This window comes from Rhinatrema bivittatum, chromosome 1 (assembly GCF_901001135.1).
Source record: "Rhinatrema bivittatum chromosome 1, aRhiBiv1.1, whole genome shotgun sequence".
NCBI classification, from domain to species: domain Eukaryota; kingdom Metazoa; phylum Chordata; class Amphibia; order Gymnophiona; family Rhinatrematidae; genus Rhinatrema; species Rhinatrema bivittatum.
In genome coordinates this window covers 254,800,823-254,823,959 of record NC_042615.1, presented here as the reverse complement: position 1 = coordinate 254,823,959, position 23,137 = coordinate 254,800,823, and the positions used below count along the sequence as shown (strand labels likewise).

General features: G+C 45.0%; 1 protein-coding gene across 2 annotated transcripts in view; it reads left to right on the top strand.

The window, feature by feature from the left end:
* Window positions 1–17,014: 17,014 nt before the first annotated feature.
* The window catches only part of LZTS3 (leucine zipper tumor suppressor family member 3), a 375,047-nt gene continuing 368,924 nt past the window's right edge, over window positions 17,015–23,137 (top strand). Inside the window, exon 1 of one of the 2 annotated variants that reach the window (XM_029593804.1) lies at window positions 17,015–17,531. The gene's annotated coding sequence lies outside the window, so the exon portion shown is untranslated. The remainder of the gene's footprint in view (window positions 17,532–23,137) is intronic. The other variant, XM_029593779.1, reaches the window with a different exon arrangement.

Sequence of the window (23,137 nt, the reverse complement as noted above, 5' to 3'; positions counted from 1 at the left end):
GTTTTGTTCTGATACCATACTCAGTGTCTCGCTGGATATTGCAGCATAAAATTCACCTGCTTCTTCGCTAGTGCAGAGCAGACTGGATTAAATTCCTTGCGTTTCATCGCTAACTTGGAGGAATAATCTTGAAAAATTCTGATTACTCCTCCTTTGTATGCCTGCTCTTGAGATCTGCAATAAGATTGAAGAAGCTGTTGTTTGTGGGACCAACTGAAAATTTTTGCAAAAGCGATGTGAGGCCTTACTTCTTCCTTCCGACTACCCAGTCGATGTTCTCTTTCTATTTGCAGCACTCCATTGAGCTTGGGGAGGTTTAGTGCTTCAGGCAGCCATTTTTCCAAAAATTGAGCTAAGTTACTGTCCTCAACACTCTTTGGTATGCCTATTAACCGGATGTTGTTTCTCCTCAATTGATTTTCTAAATCCTCTATCCTCTCCTCTTGCTTCTCCACCAGTTTCGTCAGGGTATGTGTTTTACCCGTTAGGGCTCCTGAGTCATCTCCCAGAGCCAACATTCTGCCCTCCATCACATCCAACCTCGGCCCCATTTCTGTGAGTGCAGATTTAAGTTCTGCTAACTGCTCTGAGAGGGAAGTAAATCTACCGTCCAGAGCTGCAACTACTGCTGCTGTGATATCAGTTGCAGAGGTGCAGTGTGCTATTGGAATGTTCAGATTCCCTGCAGCGCCAGCCGTTTGATCTGCAGCACCTGTCGGCTTATCTTTCTCCTTTCTCCCTCCTTTCAAGGGCATAATCCGCCGAGATCTCTGCATATATTTGTCTATCGATATATGCTGCCTTCGCCATGTAGAAACTGATGAGTTATAAACAAGGATGCCAAAGATCCCCGACCTCTCCCCTCCTTCCCTACCCCCCACCCCTGTAGGTATACTACTCCTCCTCCTCCCCTCCCTCCATTACTTTCCCCCCATATACCGTCACTGCCTTATTTAACTCATTTGTTAAAAGTAACATGTACATTTGTATATTATTCCTGTATATAATTCATGTTTTGTCCCCTGTTAACCCTCTCCCTGTTAATGTTAATATTGTAAAGCTGGTTGCTAAGTTATGTTATATTGTGAACCGAGGTGATGTTTTGTTTTAAAACGTGCCTCGGTATATAAGAAACCTCAAATAAAAAAATAAATAAAAAAATATCTTGTAGATAGGGAAGAATGGTATGCAGAGCCAGCTCAGACACGTCCGTTCTGGCTCATTGCATCACGTGAGAGATATTTTAAGGGTAACAAATCATTAGCAGGTCTATCCAGTAAAGTGCGGCCGCGTTTACCCCGCTCCTAACCCGCGTTAGCCCTTCCTGCGATCCCGAATCCCCTTTAACCTACTCCTACCGCGTCCTAAAATCCCCAGGCAACCCCTTCCGCACGCGGCATGTATATTGCATGCAAACGAGCGAATTAGCTATTCCCTAGCATCCCGTAACCCGCGCCCCGACTATCGCTATCTTTCCCTGCCGTTTTTTCGCACGTTTAACCTGCTAACTTACCGCCTACCCTTACCCCTGCGGTAGAGGCAGGGGTAAGGGTAGGCGGCAAGCTTTCCCCCAGCCCCCGCTCACCTGCCCCGGCCGCGATCATGGGTGCCGGTCTCCGGGGCAGCTCCAGTCCTCTCCCCTCCTCCCGAAGCAAAACAAAAAAGCGAAAAAAACGTAAAAGCAAAAAGTAAGTCGCTTCGCCGCTTCACACTGTCAGTGTCTCTTCTTCCCTCCTCCCGGAGTAAGGCTGCTTTTCGCGCCCTGCTTCAGGAGGAGGGAAGAAGAGACACTGACAGTGTGAAGCGGTGAAGCAACTTACTTTTTGCAGCTCCCTCCGGACATCGGACCTCTCCTGCCTCCCGCTGCGCGACTTACTTTTTTTTGCAGCCCTCCGGAGGAGACGGCCATCAGCAAGAACGGATCGTGGCTCCCCTGCCTCCCGGCGAAGATGGATGCCAGCACGGGGGAAAGCGGCCCCTGTGCATGCAATTGGCCGCTCAAGACGTGACGTCACATGCCGTGACGCCAAACGTCGTGACGTCACATCTTGAGCGGCCAATTGCATGCACAGGGGCCGCTTTCCCCCGTGCTGGCATCCATCTTCGCCGGGAGGCAGGGGAGCCACGATCCGTTCTTGTTGATGGCCCCACGGCTGCAAAAAAAAGTAAGTCGCGCAGCGGGAGGCAGGAGAGGTCTGATGTCCGATGTCCGGAGGGAGCTGCAAAAAGTAAGTTGCTTCGCCGCTTCACACTGTCAGTGTCTCTTCTTCCCTCCTCCCGAAGCAGGGCGCGAAAAGCAGCCTTACTCCGGGAGGAGGGAAGAAGAGACACTGACAGTGTGAAGCGGCGAAGCGACTTACTTTTTGCAGGCGTCCATCTTCGCGAGCAGCTGGAGGCAGGAGAGGTCGTCCGATGTCCGGAGGGGGGTGGAAAAAGTAAGTCGCTTCGCCGCTTCGTACTGCCAGCCCCTTCTTCCCTCCTCCCGGAGCAAGGCTGCTTTTCGCGCCCTGCTTCGGGAGGAGGGGAGGGGGGACTGGCAGTCCCGACTTCCTGGTATCTGTCATTTCAAATGACATTTGAAATGACAGATACCAGCGTGGCCGAGAAGCGTTAGGCCCGCGCACCCAGGATACTGTATAGGCGCTCTATCCAGTAAAATGGGTTGCGCGGGCCTAATGCTTCACGGACGCGGTTTACATTTACATGAAATTACAGTTCAGGATCGAGCTGTAGGTGAGCTGCACTGTGCGTGCGGCAACTGCGGGTGCGCTGGGCACTAACTCAGCTCTTCCTACCGCTCGGTACTGGATAGACCTGTTTGCTAGGAAAGAATATAAAGGAAAGAGGAAAAAGAGGTCACTGTGATTTTCTAAAGAAGAGGCAGAAAAGGTAAGAGAAAAAAAAAGGTTAGCATTCATGAACTCCAAAGAATGCAGAAAGAGGAAGCCAGGCAACAATATTTGGAGAAGTTAAAAGAAACTGGAAAAGTAGTCAGGAAAGCAAAGGTGAAAATGGAAGAAAAAATATCTAATACGATAAAAGAAAGCAACAAGAATTTCTTTAGATATATCAGTAATAGGAGGAAGTACAAAAGAGGAATTGTAAGACAACTATAAGGGGAATATGTAGAGATTAATGAGGAGAAAAGCTAATTCCTTAACAAATATATCTGTTCAGTGTTCACTAAGGAAGAGCTTGGAGTATGTTTTAAAGGAAGTTCTGGCAGTTCTGCTGTCTCACAGGGTAATTTATCAAAATGCATTATGGTGTTTTCGCATGCAAAAAAATGCCTTAACACATGCGAAAAGCACCATAATGCATGGTGCGATGCAAATTTTTAAAAGGGGAGGGATTGGGGAAGAGTCGGGGTGGGAATTCTGTAAAAGTGGGCTGGCATCGCAAAGTCATAATGCACAGTTTTAATGCTGAAAAAAACTAACCTTCTTCAATTGTGTTAAGCTGTGCAATGTCATGTGATATGCCCATAACACAATTTGTGATTTTTTCAAATTCCATTTTGGGCTGGGATAGGGCCGGTAAAGGGGGGGGGGGGGGGGAGAGGGAGAGCCTCTGGAGATGGCATCATAGAAAGCAGCTATTTATGCTACTATAGGAGGCCCACCTAGTAACTCGAGGTGAGGTTTAGGTAGTAGTGTAGGGGTTAGGGGCCACTTTTACATGCAGAGTGAGACGTACGAACAGAACAGTACACTCTTGTGAAGATTTGATGTCCTTCGGAGTGAGGAAATGAGATTTGTACAGTGTTCTCTCAACCTAGCTTGATGTTACTCAGGTAGAGAGTCCATCAAGCTAGGTTGAGAGAGCACTGTACAAACATTATCATTGTGTGAGTTTCCTCACTATGAAGGACATCAAATCTTCACAACGGTGTACTGTTCTGTTTGTACGTCTCACTCTGCATGTAAAAGTAGCTCCTAACCCCTACACTTTACTAGGTGGGCCTCCTATAGTAGCATAAATAGCTAAATACTATAAAATAGATAGTCTCCCCCCCCCCCCCCCGTGGTGCACTTTGCAGGTAGGAAAATGCAATTGTGTAGGTATTAGTGCAAAACGTTAACCCACTTTGCAATCATACCTATGCAAAGTGGTAAATCTAGGTCTTACTTTGCTTGTTGAGAAAGGCAGATGTGGTGATTTTTTACATATATGTACATGGTGCATGGTTCGGAAAAATGTATCCTTGAAGGATATTAATGAAACAGGAGAGTTAGGGCATCCCAACAGATAGGTTCCATTAAAAGCAAACATAATCCATGTGCCTATATGTAAAAAATCACCGAAGCTAATGATTTCCAAAGTATCCCTAACAACTGAAAAGCAGGTTGTTAATACAAACAAAAAACACACTTTGAAATGTCTGTATGCCAATGCCAGAAGTCTAAGAAGTAAGATGGAAGAGTTAGAGTGTATAGCAGCAAATGATGAGATTGACATAATTGGCATCACAGAGACTTGGTGGAAGGAGGATAACCAATGGGACAGTGCTATATCAGGGTACAAAATATATCGCAATGATAGGGAGGATAAACTTGGTGGGGGTGTGGCACTTTATGTCCGGGAGGGTATGGAGTCCAACAGGATAAAGATCATACAAGAGACTAAATGCTCAGTAGAATTTATATGGGTAGCAATCCCATGTGTGGTGGGTTAGAGTATAATGATAGGAGTATACTACCGTCCACCACCATCGACAAAATGGTCAGACAGATGATGAAATGCTTAGAGAAATCAGGGACGCTAACCAGTTTGGCAGTGCAATAATAATGGGAGATTTCAATTACCATCCAAGACAGAAGCAACCCTTGCACATAAGCAAGTAACTGACCGAAAGAGGTGCAAGAACACACTTGGACAATCCACCGGGTCAAATATAAGTGTTCTTTAATAGAAAGTCTTTCATTCAGTGTAAACGGCAACTCCACAACTCCTTGCAAATAATATTTAAATAGGTCCCCCGACACGGGTCCGTGTTCGCTTTGTCGCTGCATCGGGAGGGGCCACAAATATAAATATCAATCTACAACATAAAAGATAACATATGGTGGATTGATAAAAACAAAAAGGCTACATAATTTATAACAAGCATCAAAACAGTACATACCTGTCAAACCATTCCGGGAGCGCAAAGCGCCCCCAGTGGACTACACTTTTAAAGAGCAGAAAATGGGGCCAAAACTCCATGATATCGCGAGACTGTCTACCCAATCAGGACAAAGAGGAAATTAACTAAACAGATGCCATTCTATTTCCCTATTCAGACCTTTAGGGGTAATCGTGTCCAAGGTGAAAATCCACCTTTGTTCTCGTCTTCCAAGCATCCCTGAGTAGTCTCCCCCTCTCGAATGTCGGGGAACCACCTCCAGGACCAGGAAAGCGAGCTCAGAGATGGCATTGATCACATTGTGCCCAGTGGCTAACCAGAGGTTCATCTATTCGTGAGAGACGGATATTCGAACAATGTTCAATGATTCTGGTTTTAACCATGCGGGTCGTTTTGCCCACATATACCAACGGGCATGGGCATTGGACAGCATATATAACCCCTCTTGTAGTACAATCAGACTGTGCACGTAAAGGGTAAATTTGACCAGAGTTAGGATGAATATACTCAGACCTGACAGAGGTATGAGAGCACATAGAACAATGTCCACATGGACGGTGTCCCCTGGCCGTCCCAAAGGCAGTGTCAGAGCAAGAAAAAGATGCATGAACCAGCCGGTCCCGCAAATTTTTTGCCCGCCGAAAAGTGAAGCGCAATGAGCCTTGCAAAAGATTAGAAAGTGCAAGTGCTTGCCAGTGTCTCCGAATGAGCAATCGTACCTTATGACTGATGGTCGAGAAAGGTAATATACAATTATAACTCGCTTCATCTGGACGAGAGGGAGGCAAGAATAACCACTCACGATGAGAATATAAAGCTCGTTTAAAAGCCTTCTTTATCACCCGCGAAGGGTAACCTCTCTCCAAAAAGCGATTTGTCATATCGTATGATTTTTGTAAGAAATCTGCTCGAGATGAACAGAGACGCCGGAGCCGCAAAAATTGGCCTGTGGGGATATTGTCTCTTAAAGGATGGGGATGAAAACTGGTGTATGACAAAAGGGTATTTCGGTCCGTGTCTTTCCTAAATAGAGTGGTATTAAATCTGCCCTCCTTGACTGATATTAAAACATCAGAGCCATCTCTGAGCTCGCTTTCCTGGTCCTGCAGGTGGTTCCCCGACATTCGAGAGGGGGAGACTACTCAGGGATGCTTGGAAGACGAGAACAAAGGTGGATTTTCACCTTGGACACGATTACCCCTAAAGGTCTGAATAGGGAAATAGAATGGCATCTGTTTAGTTAATTTACTCTTTGTCCTGATTGGGTAGACAGTCTCGCGATATCATGGAGTTTTGGCCCCATTTTCTGCTCTTTAAAAGTGTAGTCCACTGGGGGCGCTTTGCGCTCCCGGAATGGTTTGACAGGTATGTACTGTTTTGATGCTTGTTATAAATTATGTAGCCTTTTTGTTTTTATCAATCCACCATATGTTATCTTTTATGTTGTAGATTGATATTTATATTTGTGGCCCCTCCCGATGCAGCGACAAAGCGAAACACGGACCCGTGTCGGGGGACCTATTTAAATATTATTTGCAAGGAGTTGTGGAGTTGCCGTTTACACTGAATGAAAGACTTTCTATTAAAGAACACTTATATTTGACCCGGTGGATTGTCCAAGTGTGTTCTTGCACCTCTTTCGGTCAGATTTCAATTACCCCAATATTGACTGGGTAAATGTAACATCAGGACTTGCTAGAGCCATAAAGTTCCTGGATTTAATAAATGACTGCTTCATGGAGCAATTGGTTCAGGAACCAACAAGAGAGGGAGCTATTTTAGATTTAATTCTTACTGGAACACAGGATTTGGTGAGAGAGGTAACGGTAGTGGGGCCACTTGGCAACAGTGATCATAACATGATCAAATTTAAACTAACTGGAAGGGGGACAATAAGTAAATCTGCAGCTCTAACACTAAACTTTCAAAAGGGAAACTTTGATAAAATGAGGAAAATAGAAAAAAACTGAAAGGTGCAGCTGCAAAGGTTAAAAGTATTCAACAGGCATGGACATTGTTTAAAAATACAATCTTAGAGGCGCAGTCCATATGTATTCCACACATTAAGAAAGGTGGAAGGAAGGCAAAATGATTACCGTCATGGTTTAAAAGGTGAGGTGAAAGAGGCTATTTTAGCCAAAAAAAACCATCCTTCAAAAATTGGAAAAAGGATCCATCGGAAGAAAATAGGATAAAACATAAGCATTATCAAGTTAAGTGTAAAACATTGATAAGACAGGCGAAGAGAGAATTTGAATTGAAGTTGGCCATAGAGGCAAAAACTCATAATAAAAGCTTTTTAAAATATATCCGAAGCAAGAAACCTGTGAGGGAGTCGGTTGGACCATTAGATGACAGAGGGGCTCTTAGGGAAGATAAGGCCATTGCAGAAAGACTAAATGAATTATTTGCTTCCGTGTTTACTAACAAGGATATTGGGGAGATACCAGTTCCGGAGATGGTTTTCAGGGGTGATGAGTCTGACGAACTGAACGAAATCACTGTGAACCTGGAAGATGTAGTAGGACAGATTGACAAACTAAAGAGTAGCAAATCACCTGGACCGGATGGTATGCATCCTAGGGTAGTGAAGGAACTAAAAAATGAAATTTCTGATCTATTAGTTAAAATTTGTAACCTATCATTAAAATCATCCATTGTACTTGAAGACTGGAGGGTGGCCAATGTAACCCCAATATTTAAAAAAGGCTCCAGGGGCGATCTGTGTAACTATAGACCAGTGAGTCTGACTTCAGTGCTGGGAAAAATAGTGGAAACTATTCTCAAGATCAAAATCGTAGAGCATCTAGAAAGACATGGTTTAATGGAACACAGTCAATATGGATTTACCCAAGGGAAGTCTTGCCTAACAAATCTGCTTAATTTTTTTGAAGGGGTTAATAAACATGTGGATAAAGGTGAACCGGTAGATGTAGTGTATTTGGATTTTCAGAAGGCATTTGACAAAGTCCCTCATGAGAGGCTTCTAAGAAAACTAAAAAGTCATGGGATAGGAGGCGATGTCCTTTCGTGGACTACAAACTGGTTAAAAGACAGGAAACAGAGAGTAGGATTAAATGGTCAATTTTCTCAGTGGAAAAGGGTAAACAGTGGAGTGCCTCAGGGATCTGTACTTGGACTGGTGCTTTTCAATATATATATAAATGATCTGGAGTAGTTAAATCACAAGCAGATTGTGATACATTACAGGAGGACCTTGCAAGACTGGAAGATTGGGCATCCAAATGGCAGATGAAATTTAATGTGGACAAATGCAAGGTGTTGCATATAGGGAAAAATAATCCATGCTGTAGTTACACGATGTTAGGTTCCATATTAGGAGCTACCACCCAGGAAAAAGATCTAGGCATCATAGTGGATAAGACTTTTAAATTGTCAGCTCAGTGTGTGCTGCAGCAGTCAAAAAAGCAAACAGAGTGTTAGCAATTATTAGGAAAGGAATGGTTAATAAAACAGAAAATGTCATAATGCCTCTATATCGCTCCATGGTGAGACTGCACCTGGAATACTGTGTACAATTCTGGTCGCCGCATCTCAAAAAAGATATAGTTGCGATGGAGAAGGTACAGAGAAGGGCAACCAAAATGATAAAGGGGATGGAACAGCTCCCCTATGAGGAAAGTGTTATGGGGAGTGCTGGGAGAGTGGTCCCCCTTAGAGGGAGTGTGCCCTTGGGCCCCTGGCACAATCCCAGGTGGATCAGGACCGCGCCAAGGGTAGGTGTAGCATGACAGAGTGGGTGGCGAGAGATGGCCCGACCCCCAGCTGGACCTGCATGCCTCTGGAACCAACTATGGAATGTTGGTAATGAACAGTCCTCCGACTGTTCCCGGCCCATTCGGACCTGCCGCTGGGATGGCAAAAGGCAGCAGGCCGGACTCAGGACGTGGGCAGATGGAGGTTCAGGAACAGAAGATGAAGACTCGGGAACCATAGACTGTAAACATAGTCTCAGGAACTTGGAAGGTTCAGACATTAGTACGGTCCCTCAGGGCACCCTACACAGCCAGTACCACTGGTCTGGTCATAGACCACCCTGTCCTACATCCGCGGGAGCAGAACCAGCGCAGGAAGGGGATGGGGTACTGCACACCGGCAGTCAGAAGCGAGGTACTGCACACCGGCAGTCAGAAGCGAGGACTCGGACAGGAACAACAGGAACCAACATCAAGGAACATCAGGAAACATCAGGAACTTGCAAGACACCGGACACCAAGCTGGAACAAAGACGAAGGCCTGACAGAGCGCTGGAAGAGGAGATGTCCAGAGACTAGTAACTCCAATGCAAAGCAATCCATGAGTGCTGGAGAAGAGCTTTTATACCCCAGGAGCAGGCAACTGCCTGGGAGGAGTCCAGATGGGCCACACCTCTCTGGCCTTACAAGAGTGGAAAGGAGCTGCGGGCCCGCCCCTAGGAGAAGGGCGTGGCCCACACCAGAGCATCCAGGCTGCAGTGAAGTAGGTCTCGGGTAGGCCCTGCTTACACCGAAGGCCACCCAGGCTGTGGAGCAAGAACCGAAGGATTACTCAGGCGAGGCCCCGGCTTCGGAGCGGCCTCCAGAGAAGGTGAGAGGCCTCCTGTGGAACAGCTACAGGAGGAATCGTAACAGTACCCCCCCCCCCCTTAAAGGGGGTCCCCTCCCCTTTTGGGAGGACCAGGAACAAAGCAGAACAGAGAATAGAAGACAAGAAAGAACCACAACAACACAAACGAACGAGCGAACAGACAACAGCACAAATGAGCAAACAGACAAACAACAGCACAAACGAGCAAACAGCACACAACAGCGACAAGCACAACAGCACACAACAGTGACAAGCGAAACCACACACAGCAGCGACAAGCGAAACCCGCACAAAACACAGACAAGCAAGACAGGAAAAACAACAGAGATGAGGAAAAGCAGAACAACAGCAGGAACGAGTAAAAGCAGAACAAGGAACAGAAGACCAGAAACAAGAAAAAAGGGTGAGAATCCAGGGTGGGAGCAGGCTATGGCAAAAACATCAGGAGGAGCGCAGGTGCCTCCTGCAGGTTGTGGAACTCCATCCTGGAAACAAAGAACTGAGGGTCTGGATGCAGGCACCTCCTGCAGGTCGTGGGAACCAGACAGCTGGCACCTCCAGCAGGTCATGAGAGTAGCAGAAGCTGGCGCCTCCAGCAGGTTGAGGAAACGAGAACCAGGGAAAAAAATGTATTGGGTCCAGAAACAACTTGGAAGCAGGATTCCAGGAACGAGGCAAGTCCCAACACCGGACCAAGTACACCGGGCACATGGCCTTGCATTCTGTTAAGGGGAGCGCTGGGAGAGCGGTCCCCCTTAGAGGGAGTGTGCCCTTGGGCCCCTGGCACAATCCCAGGTGGATCAGGACCACACCAAGGGTAGGTGTAGCGTGACAGCGTGGGTGGCGAGAGACGGCCCGACCCCCAGCTGGACCTGCATGCCTCTGGAACCAACTATGGAATGTTGGTAATGAACAGTCCTCCTACCGTTCCCGGCCTTTTTGGACCTGCCGCTGGGATGGCAAAAGGCAGCAGGCCGGACTCAGGACGTGGGCGGACGGAAGTTCAGGAACAGAAGACGAAGACTTGGGAACCATAGACTGTAAACGTAGTCTCAGGAACTTGGAAGGTTCAGACATTAGCACGGTCCCTCAGGACGCCCTACACAGCCAGTACCACTGGTCTGTCACGGACCACCCTGTCCTACATCTGCGGGAGGGGGACTAGCGCAGGAAGGAGACGAGGTACTGCACACCGGCAGTCAGAAGCAAGGTACTGCACACCGGCAGTCAGGAGCAAGGACTGGGACAGGATCAACAGGAACCATCAGGAACATGCAAGACACCGGACACCGAGCTGGAACAAAGAACGAAGGCCTGATGGAGCGCTGGAAGAGGAGACCTCCAGAGACGAGTAACTCCAATGCAAGGCAATCCATAAATGCTGGAGAAGAGCTTTTATACCCCAGGAGCAGGCAACTGCCTGGGAGGAGTCCAGATGCGCCACACCTCTCTGGCCCTACAAGAGTGGAGAGGAGCCGCGGGCCCACCCCTAGGAGAAGGGCGTGGCCCACACCAGAGCATCCAGGCTGCAGTGGAGTAGGTCTTGGGTAGGCCCTGCTGATACCGAAGGCCTCCCAGGCTGTGGAGCAAGATCCGAAGGATTACTCAGGTGAGGCCCCTGCTTCGGAGCAGCCTCCAGAGAAGGTGAAAGGCCTCCTGTGGCACAGCTATGGGAGGAATCGTAATAGAAAGGCTGAAGAGGATAGGGCTGTTCAGCTTGGAGAAGAGACTGTAGGAGCTCAATCCTATGAACAATCGTTGCATGCACAATCGTTGAATGAGATGAATGAGAAAACTGAGAACTTCTAATTAATAACGCCAGCATTGAAACGCACAGCCATATTGAATGTACTAACATTTGATACGCAATGGCATGCACTACGCACTTACGTACTGACATTCAGTGAAACGCACTACCATTTTGTAATAATATTTTGTATTGTATTAATACGATTGCTGCTATAAAATGTCTAACATATCATGTCTATTATATGACGTGTACAATGGTCTGATTATAAGCTACACCTACTTGAAAGAATGTATAAAAGTTCACTCTCCACGGGGAGTGGCATGCAGTTTGTACTAAGCCTTTGTCTTAGCTGCATCTTGCTGGCAATAAAAGTCTATCTTTGCGGATCAGTTGTCTGGACCTCTTTCCTGACTTTTTACTGACGGTTACATTTGGCGAGCCAGCCAGGAGGTGCCGGGGACGCTATATTAGCCCCCCAGTTGGTCCGGTAGTTTGGTGGCGGAGTGATCCCCCAGACTTACCTGGTGAGTGGCCACCGCTGAGTTCAGTGATCAGGTTTCTGTGGGGACCATTCCACAAAAATTCTTCTGAGACCTCTGGGCTGGTGATCCGGAAAGAAGGCTTTCTTGACGATCGGAAGTTGGAACTTTGCAGGCGAGTATTTTGGGAAATCAGAAATAAGATAAGAAATATTCCGATCCGTTATCACGAAGGATCGAGGGGGTTTTGATCACCTCCCGCGCAGTGGCCGAGTAAGAACTAGGTTCTGAAACCCCACAGCGATTTGGTAAAGATTTTGGGAACAGGTTTCTTGTTGTGTGAAAGAGAGTGAGTGGCCTCGCAGTTCTAGGCCGGGCGACCGCGTCCTAGTCGGGGCGATTGTGACCCTATTGTGTCTGGCGGATACGGACCCTTTACCTGTCCGCTTTCCCTTCCCTCCTTTGTCTGTGTTTCTATTCTAAAATGGGTGGGGGAGGTTCGACTCCATTAAAAACCATGACGGAACACTTTAGTGAAGTGTTCGATAAGCATAAATGCACGAAAACAGGAATGATTCAGCGATGTGCATATAAATGGCCGAGTTTAGGAGAATCTGTGAATTGGCCTCCAAAAGGAACTTTCGATTTTCAGACAGCTACCAAAGTTCAAAATATAGTGATTGTAGAAGGAAATCCAGGATGTCCCGAAGATATATACCATATATTGATGCCTGGATTGCAGTTATTCTTGATCCACCGTCATGGGCAAAAAAGTTAGTGGAGGGGGCCGCCCTCATAATGATGGCGCACATACAAAAATCGAAAGACCGGAAATCCTCATACCGGAAGAGAAGGGAAAGGACGGCCATTTTAGCTATAAAAGAAGATACGTCATCTGCGGCGGCCATCTTTGTAGCGAAAGGAAGTAATGGAAATCAAGTGAAAGTGAAAGTGCAGCCTCCTTTAGTGAAACCCATATTGGCAGATGAGCCAGAAAATCCCCCTCCACCACCGTATGTTCCAATATATCCACAACTCCCGCCGACTCCCGCTTATGAACAAGTCGATTCTTTAGCAGAATCTCCCGCACTTGAAACAGAACAAGAAGAAGCGGCGGGAACATCCGTCTCCGAGGGTATTCGAAGTAAAACAAGTAAAGCAAGTTTACAGTTTCCAATTAGAGAAACTGCAACAGTAGTGCCCGTGCCACCAACAGAAGATAATGATTTTAGAACAACCCAAACTATAAAGTTATTTACATATGTACCTTTTTCATCTGCTGATCTTTTTAACTGGAAACAACATGGTCCTTCATATGCAGAAAAACCAGATCAGATGATTGATTTTTTATCCGGAATTTTTACAGCTCATAATCCTAATTGGGCTGACATTGATCGAAGAGCAGCAGCACAAATCATGATGATGAACCAATACACTTCAATTTCAACATTTCCCTCAGAGTCAGATGATGATGATGAAGATACTTTAACTAACTTGTAAACTATTAAAATTACAAGGACCATCATTCTTGTTAGGGTTAAGTCCGGATACAAAGGGGGGGTGCTCCCCTAGGGACCCCTCGTCTCAACCCCGGTGAAGTAACCAACGACCTAACAGAATATTAGGGTCCACAGAAAATGATCATGATACTAATTATTACTTGTTTTTCAGCTACCTCAAAGATTATGATGATACTTACGCCTTCTAAAGAAGTTGAAGTATCAAAGGGGGGACTGTAGGAGCTCAATCCTATGAACAATCGTTGCATGAACAATCGTTGAATGAGATGAATGAGAAAACTGAGAACTTCTAATTAATAACGCCAGCATTGAAACGCATTGAAATGCACAGCCATATTGAATGTACTAACATTTGATACGCAATGGCATGCACTACGCACTTACGTACTGACATTCAGTGAAACGCACTACCATTTTGTAATAATATTTTGTATTGTATTAATACGATTGCTACTATAAAATGTCTAACATATCATGTCTATTATATGACGTGTACAATGGTCTGATTATAAGCTACACCTACTTGAAAGAATGTATAAAAGTTCACTCTCCACGGGGAGTGGCATGCAGTTTGTACTAAGCCTTTGTCTTAGCTGCATCTTGCTGGCAATAAAAGTCTATCTTTGCGGATCAGTTGTCTGGACCTCTTTCCTGACTTTTTACTGACGGTTACAAGACGGCTGAGGGGGGATATGATAGAGGTCTGTAAGATCATGAGAGGTCTTGAACGAGTAGTTGTGATTCGGTTATTTACACTTTCGAATAATAGAAGGATTAGGGGGCACTCCATGAAGTTAGCAAGTAGCACATTCAAAACTAATCGGAGAAAATTCTTTTTCACTCAATGCTCAATAAAGCTCTGGAATTTGTTGCCAGAGGATGTGGTTAGTGCAGTTAGTGTAGCTGCGTTCAAAAAAGGTTTGGATAAGTTCTTCGAGGAGAAGTCCATTAACGGCTATTAATCAAATTTACTTAGGGAATAGCCACTGCTATTAATTGCATCAGTAGCATGGGATCTTCTTAGTGTTTGGGTAATTGAAAGGTTCTTGTGGCCTGGTTGGAAACAGGATGTTGGGCTTGATGGACCCTTGGTCTGACCCAGCATGACAATTTCTTATGTTCGTAAGTAAGGAGTCTGAGAATTACTGGCCAGTTAGTTTGGCCACTAAATAAATCAATGGCATTGCTGCGAAAATAGAGGATAGTGCAGTTTCTGGAATCCAAAGGATTACAAGAACTAAGTGGTAGCACGATTGTACCAGAGGTACATCCTTTCAGATGAATCCAGTTGCAACAATCCAAAAATCAACTCATTTGTTGCATTTCCCATTTGAATTCAAACGAAACGACATCCCCACGAAAGGATGACATGAAAGTGATAAAAAAAGGTAGAAGAGAATTCACGCTGCAGCATTTTGAAGAATATATTTTTGAGATGCTGTGACGCTAGAAGCAGAGGGATTTGGAGAACATAATGTTCTGGGGAGAAATGTCAGGGTCAAAGAATTAACGTGGAAGCAGCCTGTGAGATCTTGGTCATGCTTCTCTGACTCGTTAAGCCCCATTCACCAGTTGTGTGCTTGCTTGGAATACATCAGTCGGCAAGCCCAGTTCTAAGCACAGCAGCAACATAAACAACTACTTAGCATGCCAAATTTTGAAGGCATTAAATATCCAGGCCAAAGAGGACCCTACTCCACTTGCTTTAGGGCCGTGCACCAGCTCCACTTGAAAGGGATGTCTTTGTAGCACTCTGGGCCTCCTTTCCCGCTTGAGTCTCTGACCTCTGGGGTCAGGAAGAGGGCCTCTAACTTACTCTTTGGTCCTGCCCATGGGCATCAGAATCTTAAATCTCTGCCAATCAGTGATAGCTTAAAAGCCTGTTTTTCACTTCCTCACTGTATAAGCTTTTTAGTTCAATACATTTGCTAAATACAACTTCCACATTCCAAAACCATGCGGCACATAACAGCCAGAGACAGGGCTTTTTCCACTGCAGGACCAACACTGTGGAACTCCATCCCACCAGATTTGCGACAGGAACCATGCCTTCCCACATTTAGGAAAAGACTCAAAACGTGGCTATTTATGAAAGCATTTCCGGACCTAAACTAAACTTAAACCGTCTTTGACTAGTCACTTAGTCTTTGCCTTAACATGGCAATTAATCCCCACAGCATCAGGGCAACTCATTATTGCCTCAATTGCATTGATAGGCATATATGTACTCTCTATTAAAACCCCACCTTCTTTTCTCTGTTCCAAGTTATATTACTCCCTTGTTTTATTGTAACTGCAACCCTTAACTTCCTCTTGTTTTATGTTTACTATTACTACTACTATTATTATGTTATTTAATGTTATTTATGACCTTTGTTCCCTCTACACTTGTTAATTGTAAACCAACATGATGCGATATTTATTGCGAATGCCGGTATAGAAAAACTTAAAATAAATAATAAATAAATAATAAATAAATAAATATTCATTGAAAGTAGAAGGGTGTAATGGAGGATGGTCCATGCTGCAAGTGCATTTCTTCTTGCACTCTTCTGAACACCCGCGACATGAGCCTGGGCTAGGTCTAATCTTCTTCTTCTTCCCCCCCAATCAGGCCCGTATTTAGCCATAGGCAATGTAGGCAACTGCCCCTGGCATCAAATTTTCATAGGCACCAGGGACACCACTGCCACCGCTGCATCACTTGTGTACAGTTAAAATGCCTCCATAGCAGAAGCACTGGGGGAGGAAAATTCACCATAGGACCTGAAACCTGTTGTGCGGGCCATGAAGTGAAACTGCTTCCTCTCAGGGTCACAGCATGGCCTGTGTGGGAGGAAGGGGGCGGGACCACCATGGGGGGCCTGTGCTGAATTTTCTTTCTGGAATTACTACTGCTGTGGCCCTGGCACCACCCTACATAAGCAGTACAATAACTGGAAGGGGAAGGGAATGCTCGGAGAGGGGAGGATTTGGGCAAGGGTGATGAGAGTGGGGTGGAGAGGTAGGTGACTCCTCCGCCCCCAAATTATTTCTGAGGGATGCCACTGTAGAAAGATGCTTAATTTGGCACCAACAGGGTAAATTCAGCCCAGTACCCAACACACCCACTTTCCTACCCCACGTCACATAAAATCTCTAACATGAAAGCAGATCTAGCCAAATTCGGTTAATTTTATTGGCATGACAGTTTTTACATGTGTTGCCAGAGTTACCATGAAGGCTGTGTACCACACTGAAAACCCTGTTTCGAGTTTTCCCCCCTCTCTGCTGCCAATATTCTAGAAAATCGAGACCTTCCTCAGGCAATGATGGATCGATAATATGACTAAGGTGGGTGGATGGGTGGGGGTGTGTGTGTGGGCAGGGGGGTAGGCATTGAGGATGGCGGATAGCTGACAAGACTCTTCTCGCGTGTGCGGTGCAGAAAACAGCGCGCGCACTGCGGAATGTAAAAATAAGGGGAAAACTGGGGGGGGGGGGGGGGGGGAGGAGCGCGAGCCGCCAGCAGCAGCAAGGAGGGGAGCACGCGCTCAACCTTTCGTGCAACATCAGGCTGGGGGGCGCCGTCCGCGGCAGCCGCAGCATCAGTAGCGCGGGGTGAGGAGGAGGAAAAGGCGTGAGCCCGGGGAGCCGCCGCGCTTCTGCAAGGGCTTGACACCCAGACGCAGCCATTGCTGCCCTGCCAGCGCCGAGAGAGAGAGAGACGCAGGACGGACAGACGGACGGAGTTGCGCTGCGCGGACTCGGGAGGAGGATGCGCTCGCCCGCTACGAAGCACACGGAAAGCGGGAGGAAGCGAGGGGAAGCCGCTGCGCAGGAGCGCTGACTCCCGCCCCCCCAGCCCCCACCTCTGCAGCTCGCCCGGCGGCCTCCGCGTGACAAGCGAAAAGCCTCTGCTCTGCCTGCCGAACCGGGCAGCCCGCCCGCCTGCTCCCCCCCCCCGCCCATCCGCGCCAGCAGGGCTCGTCATCTCCCCCCCACACCCCTCGAGGTACCCGATGCCTTTTCCTCTCCGCTGAGCCCCCTCGCCCTGGAACGATGCCGACATCCAGCCGAGGCGCAGAGCAGTAAGTCGGAGCTGGGAACGGGCGGGCTGGCTGCAGTCAGGCTCACGTGTAGCCCCCCATCAATGGAACTGGGTGGCCAGTGCACTGCCTGCGGGAGAGCCGGAGCCGCGCGGTACTGCAGTGCAGCGGGAGCGCACTCCGGGCATGATGTCATCACTCTCTGCGGGGCCCCAGGATGCCGGGGCACGGGCAGGCACCCCCAGTACTGAGGCAGGGGAGCTGAGGCACAGGCAGCACAAGCAGCCCCCCCCCCCCCCCCCCCCCCCCGAGTACCGAGACAGGAGACCCTGGGCACAAGCAGCAGGAGAGAGGCAGGCAGGCAGCATTTCTCAACACAGACAGCACCCTGAGCACAGGTAGCACTCCGAACATAGACGCAGGAGAGAGCCCAGGCACAGGCAATTTCCTGGGCAATGAGACAAAAGAGACCCTGGGCACAGGCAGTACCCTGAACACAGAGACAGGAGAGAGCGCCAGGGCACAGGCAGCATTTCAAGCACAGAAACAGGAAAAAAAAAATCCCAGGTTCCGGCAATACAGCAATCACAGAAAAGGAGAGAGTCCAAGCACAGGTGGTATGCCGAGTACAGAGACAGGAGAGAGCCCAGGTTAGGCAGCTTCCCCAATGCAGAGTCAGGAGAGAGCCGGGCACAGGAAGCATCCCAAGCACAAAGATAATGAGGAGTCAGGGCACAGGCAAACACCCTGTGCCTGGATACAGAAAAAAAAGACCCTTGGCACTGTGTGCAGAGATATGAAATAGCTAGTTAGGAACTAGTTAGGGCAGAGACTTGGCAGCCTGTGCACAGATGATACAGGAGGAAGCTGCAGTACAGGCAGCCCCTCAGCAGCTTGTGCATAAAAGCAGGAAAGAGCTAGGGTACAGCCTGCTCATCATTAACCGGAGTCCTGCTTATGTACAAATGTATAGGAGGGAACTACAGCACAGGCCATCTTCAGCATAAGAATATAATGCCATATTGTGAAGGGATAGGAGAGAGCTGCAGCTAGTGCAGAGAGCTGGGGTGCTACTGCCTAGTCACACCTGGTTATTCCATCAGTACTTGCAAGCAAAAATTTTTGTAGTGGGATTTAAAAATAATTAGAACAAAAACAATATTTTAGACAGATTTGAAAGCTGATTATGAAGTGTGTTACATATTCAGACATCTGAGCTGATCAAATTTAGATTTACCTAGCCTGACTGTATATACGGTATTGTGCTGGTGTTGGCGTTTGCAGCCCTAATATTTTCATGTAAGTTCCTTTATAACTAACATAGCATCATCAAGCTGTGCACTGATGTCTGGTGAGAGAGATGACTTGATAGTGCATAATAACGAGCGAACAAGCAACAGAGTGAGATGATGCATTACATTTGTAGTCGGATAGCGTTGTCAGATCAGGTTTGATTAGCTTTGCTGCGTAGAGCAACACAGTGGCAGGTTTTGGCAATGGCTAATAATATCAAAGAGTGAAAATTCTTTAAAAATCCTAATGAGTTAAATTATTTTGAGTATCTTATATTCAAGACCTTTGAGTCAGTAAACTGATTTGGAAAGAAAACTGAGGATTGCATTAGAATTATTGATAACTGGTATTAGGGTGCATTCTGTGCAGCATTGTAAAAGGAACTGGAAAATGTTACTGATTATAGATTATTGAGCTATTGGTCTGAATGCTTTTGATGATGATGTCAATTGATCCTGAAATATATATCTGAAAAGAAAAATTTGAAACAGCAACATAAGATTGAGATAAAGCATTCAAAATAGCACATTATACGGTAGTAGAGGACTGTCTTTGAAAGGATATTTGCTGATAGATTGTAGTTTATATGTATGTATAAATGTGCAAGTGTGTGTGTGTGTGTGTATGTGTATATATATATATATATATATGTAATCATGTGGAAAAGGGAGAAATAAATACATCTTAGGTCATTAGGATATTGGTATTCTTATATGGAGAGGGATTTAGATATATTTTATTTTTATATTGCATGCCTCATTCAGTTACTATAGACAAAAATAAAATCTTTCATGAATAAGGCCTTTCATGTACTATGGGGGGGGGGGGAGGAAGGAAAATTGTTAGTGTATCAATAGTTTTTGGACAAAATGGTGGTCAAACTGTTCATGTTTAAGAGTATACTGGTTCTTTCAGTGGTGCCTGTAATTCAGGACTTTACTGTTGCAGAGTGTGAGCAATTTATTGCTAATGAATAAGCTGAGTGGCAGCAAGAAGTTAATGGTTATTCTATTTTGTTTCTAGTACATAGGGTACTGTTTAATTAAGGATTACAGTAAACTGTTCTGTCACAAAAATGACAGTACACCCTGAATACATACTGGTCACGGATCTAGTGTTTCATTCACATAGAGAATATTCTAGACTTTATCTTGACATTAAATTATATATAGTTCTTTTTGTCATCATTTACATGCAAAATAAAATAATATTTCTCTTTAACTGGAGAAAGAATTTGTCCTTTAAAGAAGATTTCTTACTGTACCTTTACATATCTTTACAAAAGGTCTCAATTTATGCTGTTGATGGTATTAAATTACATTTATATGTTTTACATAAAAAATATACAGGATGTAGGCAAAAGGTAGGAAGTAAGCTCTCTCTGCTGGTTATCGAAAAAGAATTTTGCATAATGTGGAATAAGCAATGCTTTTTGCTAAGTTACAGAGGTCCACAGCAGATCGGAAGTACAGAACATGCAAGGCAGCAGCAGTGAGATTGTTAAAATATATAAGGCAGGATTTATCAGCGCTGGAGCTAATCTGCCTGGCACTAATGCACCAGGGGAAATAAAGGTTTCTACAATGATATTTATCAACTGGTGGGCACTAATCTTGCCAAATGCTAATGGAACAAGTCAGAGGGTTTTTTTTTTTTTGGGGGGGGGGGGAGTGGAAGATGAGCAAGGAGAGGGCACAAGAGGAGAGAACACATCATGATCTTAATGACTTTAGAAATTATTCGCAGGAGCTTAATGATGCTAGTTCGTGTATGGTTTCTCTTCAAGGATCAGAAGTTTGTTGTGCTCCATAGAAAATGTATATTTTTTTTCTCTTTAAACGTAGGCCCAATGTTGTGGCAAATGCTATGCTGGTAAGCTTGGTGTACACAGGACAAGATAACTCTTCCTTCATGTCCCTATAAACCCAGTTTAATGGCTGTTTTGAAATAAAGTGTTGAAGCCATGATACGTGCATTTTATAGTGTTTGAATTCAGCAGTAGATGGTAACCTCATAAACCAAGAGAGCTTTAACCTTTTCAGACAGCAATCTCTTCAGTGTGTACCAGCTGTTCTAATATATTACTTTAACCTTGAATGGTTTTGTTTGTCATGAAACAATATAATCTTAAATATTGCTGTTGTATTTACTTCTATGGAGGCCATAGACAGTTGGTTCACAGTCTTATTTTAACTGCAAAATCATCTTTTCTAACCCTTTTTTTTTATTGCTTTGGAGATTATGATGCCTTTTATTGGGCCAATATAAGACTAATGCAAAAGTGATGTACATTAACTTTTGAGACTGCATAGGTCTCCTGAATGAGGCATTCATGCAGTCTCAGAAGCTGAAAAGCCAAATTTCTTTGTTGTTTTTTTTTTTTACATTGGTCCAGCATAAGGTGTTACAAGTTATATAGAAATTTGTTTTCTCTAGGTCAAATGTGGTTGCTAGAACTCTGCACTATGTATCCTCTTATGCCAATGAAGGTGTTCCTGTTACTCATAATAACCCTTTTATGTGCTTGAGTAACACATATGCCATTGGTATAGCCCTGCTGAGTGGAATTGACACCGTGAGTAATACTGGCTCTTAACAAGACTTTGGCTAGCCCAGATTTGCAAGGCAAAAATGCACCACTGGCCCTCACGAGGCAGCAAAGGCAGAGCTGAGTTTAGAAAAAAAGGAACAGACTGTCTTTAAAACTTTTTTTATTTATATATTGCCAGAGTTTTTCATATGAGAGAAGATTAGAATAGATGGAACTATTTTAACATGCAGGCTATTACCTAAAAAGTAATGCAATAAACATCTGCACATCGTGACCAAAAAGATGTATTACTTCTTCCCACTAACCATAATATTTCCTTATACGTGTTAGCACATAAAATACTCTTACAGCTTTACACTGTGCCTTGATTCTGTGGTGGGCATTGTAGAAGGTGCATATACTGTTACTTCTTATAAAAGAGATGCAGGGCTGTAGTGAAGGCAGATGTGCAAGGCAGCTTTTACCTATGGTTCAGAGGGGCAGCTGCCTTGGTCCCTGTAAAGCCAGAGCCCATTGCATGAGTACACATGGCTCTGATCCATAACTATTGGCCAGTGCCCTAAATCTCAGGTAGGAGAGGAAAGTATTCTGGTTCCTGCTGCAGCCCTTCCCCTCTCAGGCAGGTAACAAGTGTGAGAGAGAGAGAGAGCCTGGAGCAGACAAACCACAGAGCAGAGCAAAGAAGAGCCAGCTCCTCTCCTTCTCATGTTTACCTCCTTCTCTCTTGTATGCAGAAGAGGGAGGGAGTCAGGCTAGATTGGACAGCAGAGCCAAGAAAAATTCAGTTTTCGTCTGTATACTTCTATTTCTACTTTTTGGTCACTTATTGAACAGTTGATGAGGGTCTGTGTGCTGTGTGTGTGTGACTGAGATAAGGTATAGTTTCTGTGAAGGGATGTGAAGCAATCCAGCTTGTTCTGTTTTCCCAAGAGGAGATGCATTGGAATTCTAGGGCCTGGTGGAATGTTTGCATTGTTCCTTTTCATATAGGGCTGTTGCTGTTTGAGTTCTGGGAGTCAATGATGTTTTGGTATGGCAGGTTTACTATGTAGGTTCTGAATGGCATTTTTGCAGGGTTTTTTATTAATTCACAAAGAATCTCGTAATGGAGAGAGTTTGAGAAATTGCTACTGAGATAACAGATTCTGAACTTTATTTTCATGGTGAGTAGTAAGGGGAAACATCCTAGTTCAGCCTAGCCAGCCAGGCATTTCAGAGATTATAAAGTTATCTTCAACTAATGCAGCATTATTTCTTTTAACTTAAAAATGTATGTATTTCTTAACTTTTTTGTAGCATACCTCCAAAAATCATAGATGACACATTTATTAGACACTGTGACGTGATTTCTGAAACATATTTGTATGAGGAATGATTGATTAGGGCAGGTGATAAGTATGTGTGTGTGTGTTATTGTGCCAATTTTATATTTTGAATAGTTTTGATATTCTTTGCCATTGTGTAATAAAGTTTGCAACATTAAACATCTTTCAAATCATTTAAAACATTAGTGGTGTTACTCACCCTATTTTATCGGTCTCTGACGGATATACCATTTTAGGTACTCATATATCATTTTTATTTAAAGCCTAAATCCAATGTACTGTGTATATATATATATATATATATATATATATATATATATCAATAAAAAATTCCTAATGGCACTTTCTTAAGATTGGGTCATATACAATATACCAAAACATATAAACACCCAACACTTTACATATTAGAACAGTATCTTAATGCAAAAACTTTACACATTTTATTTTTGTGCTCACGTATAAATTGTAAAATACTTTCT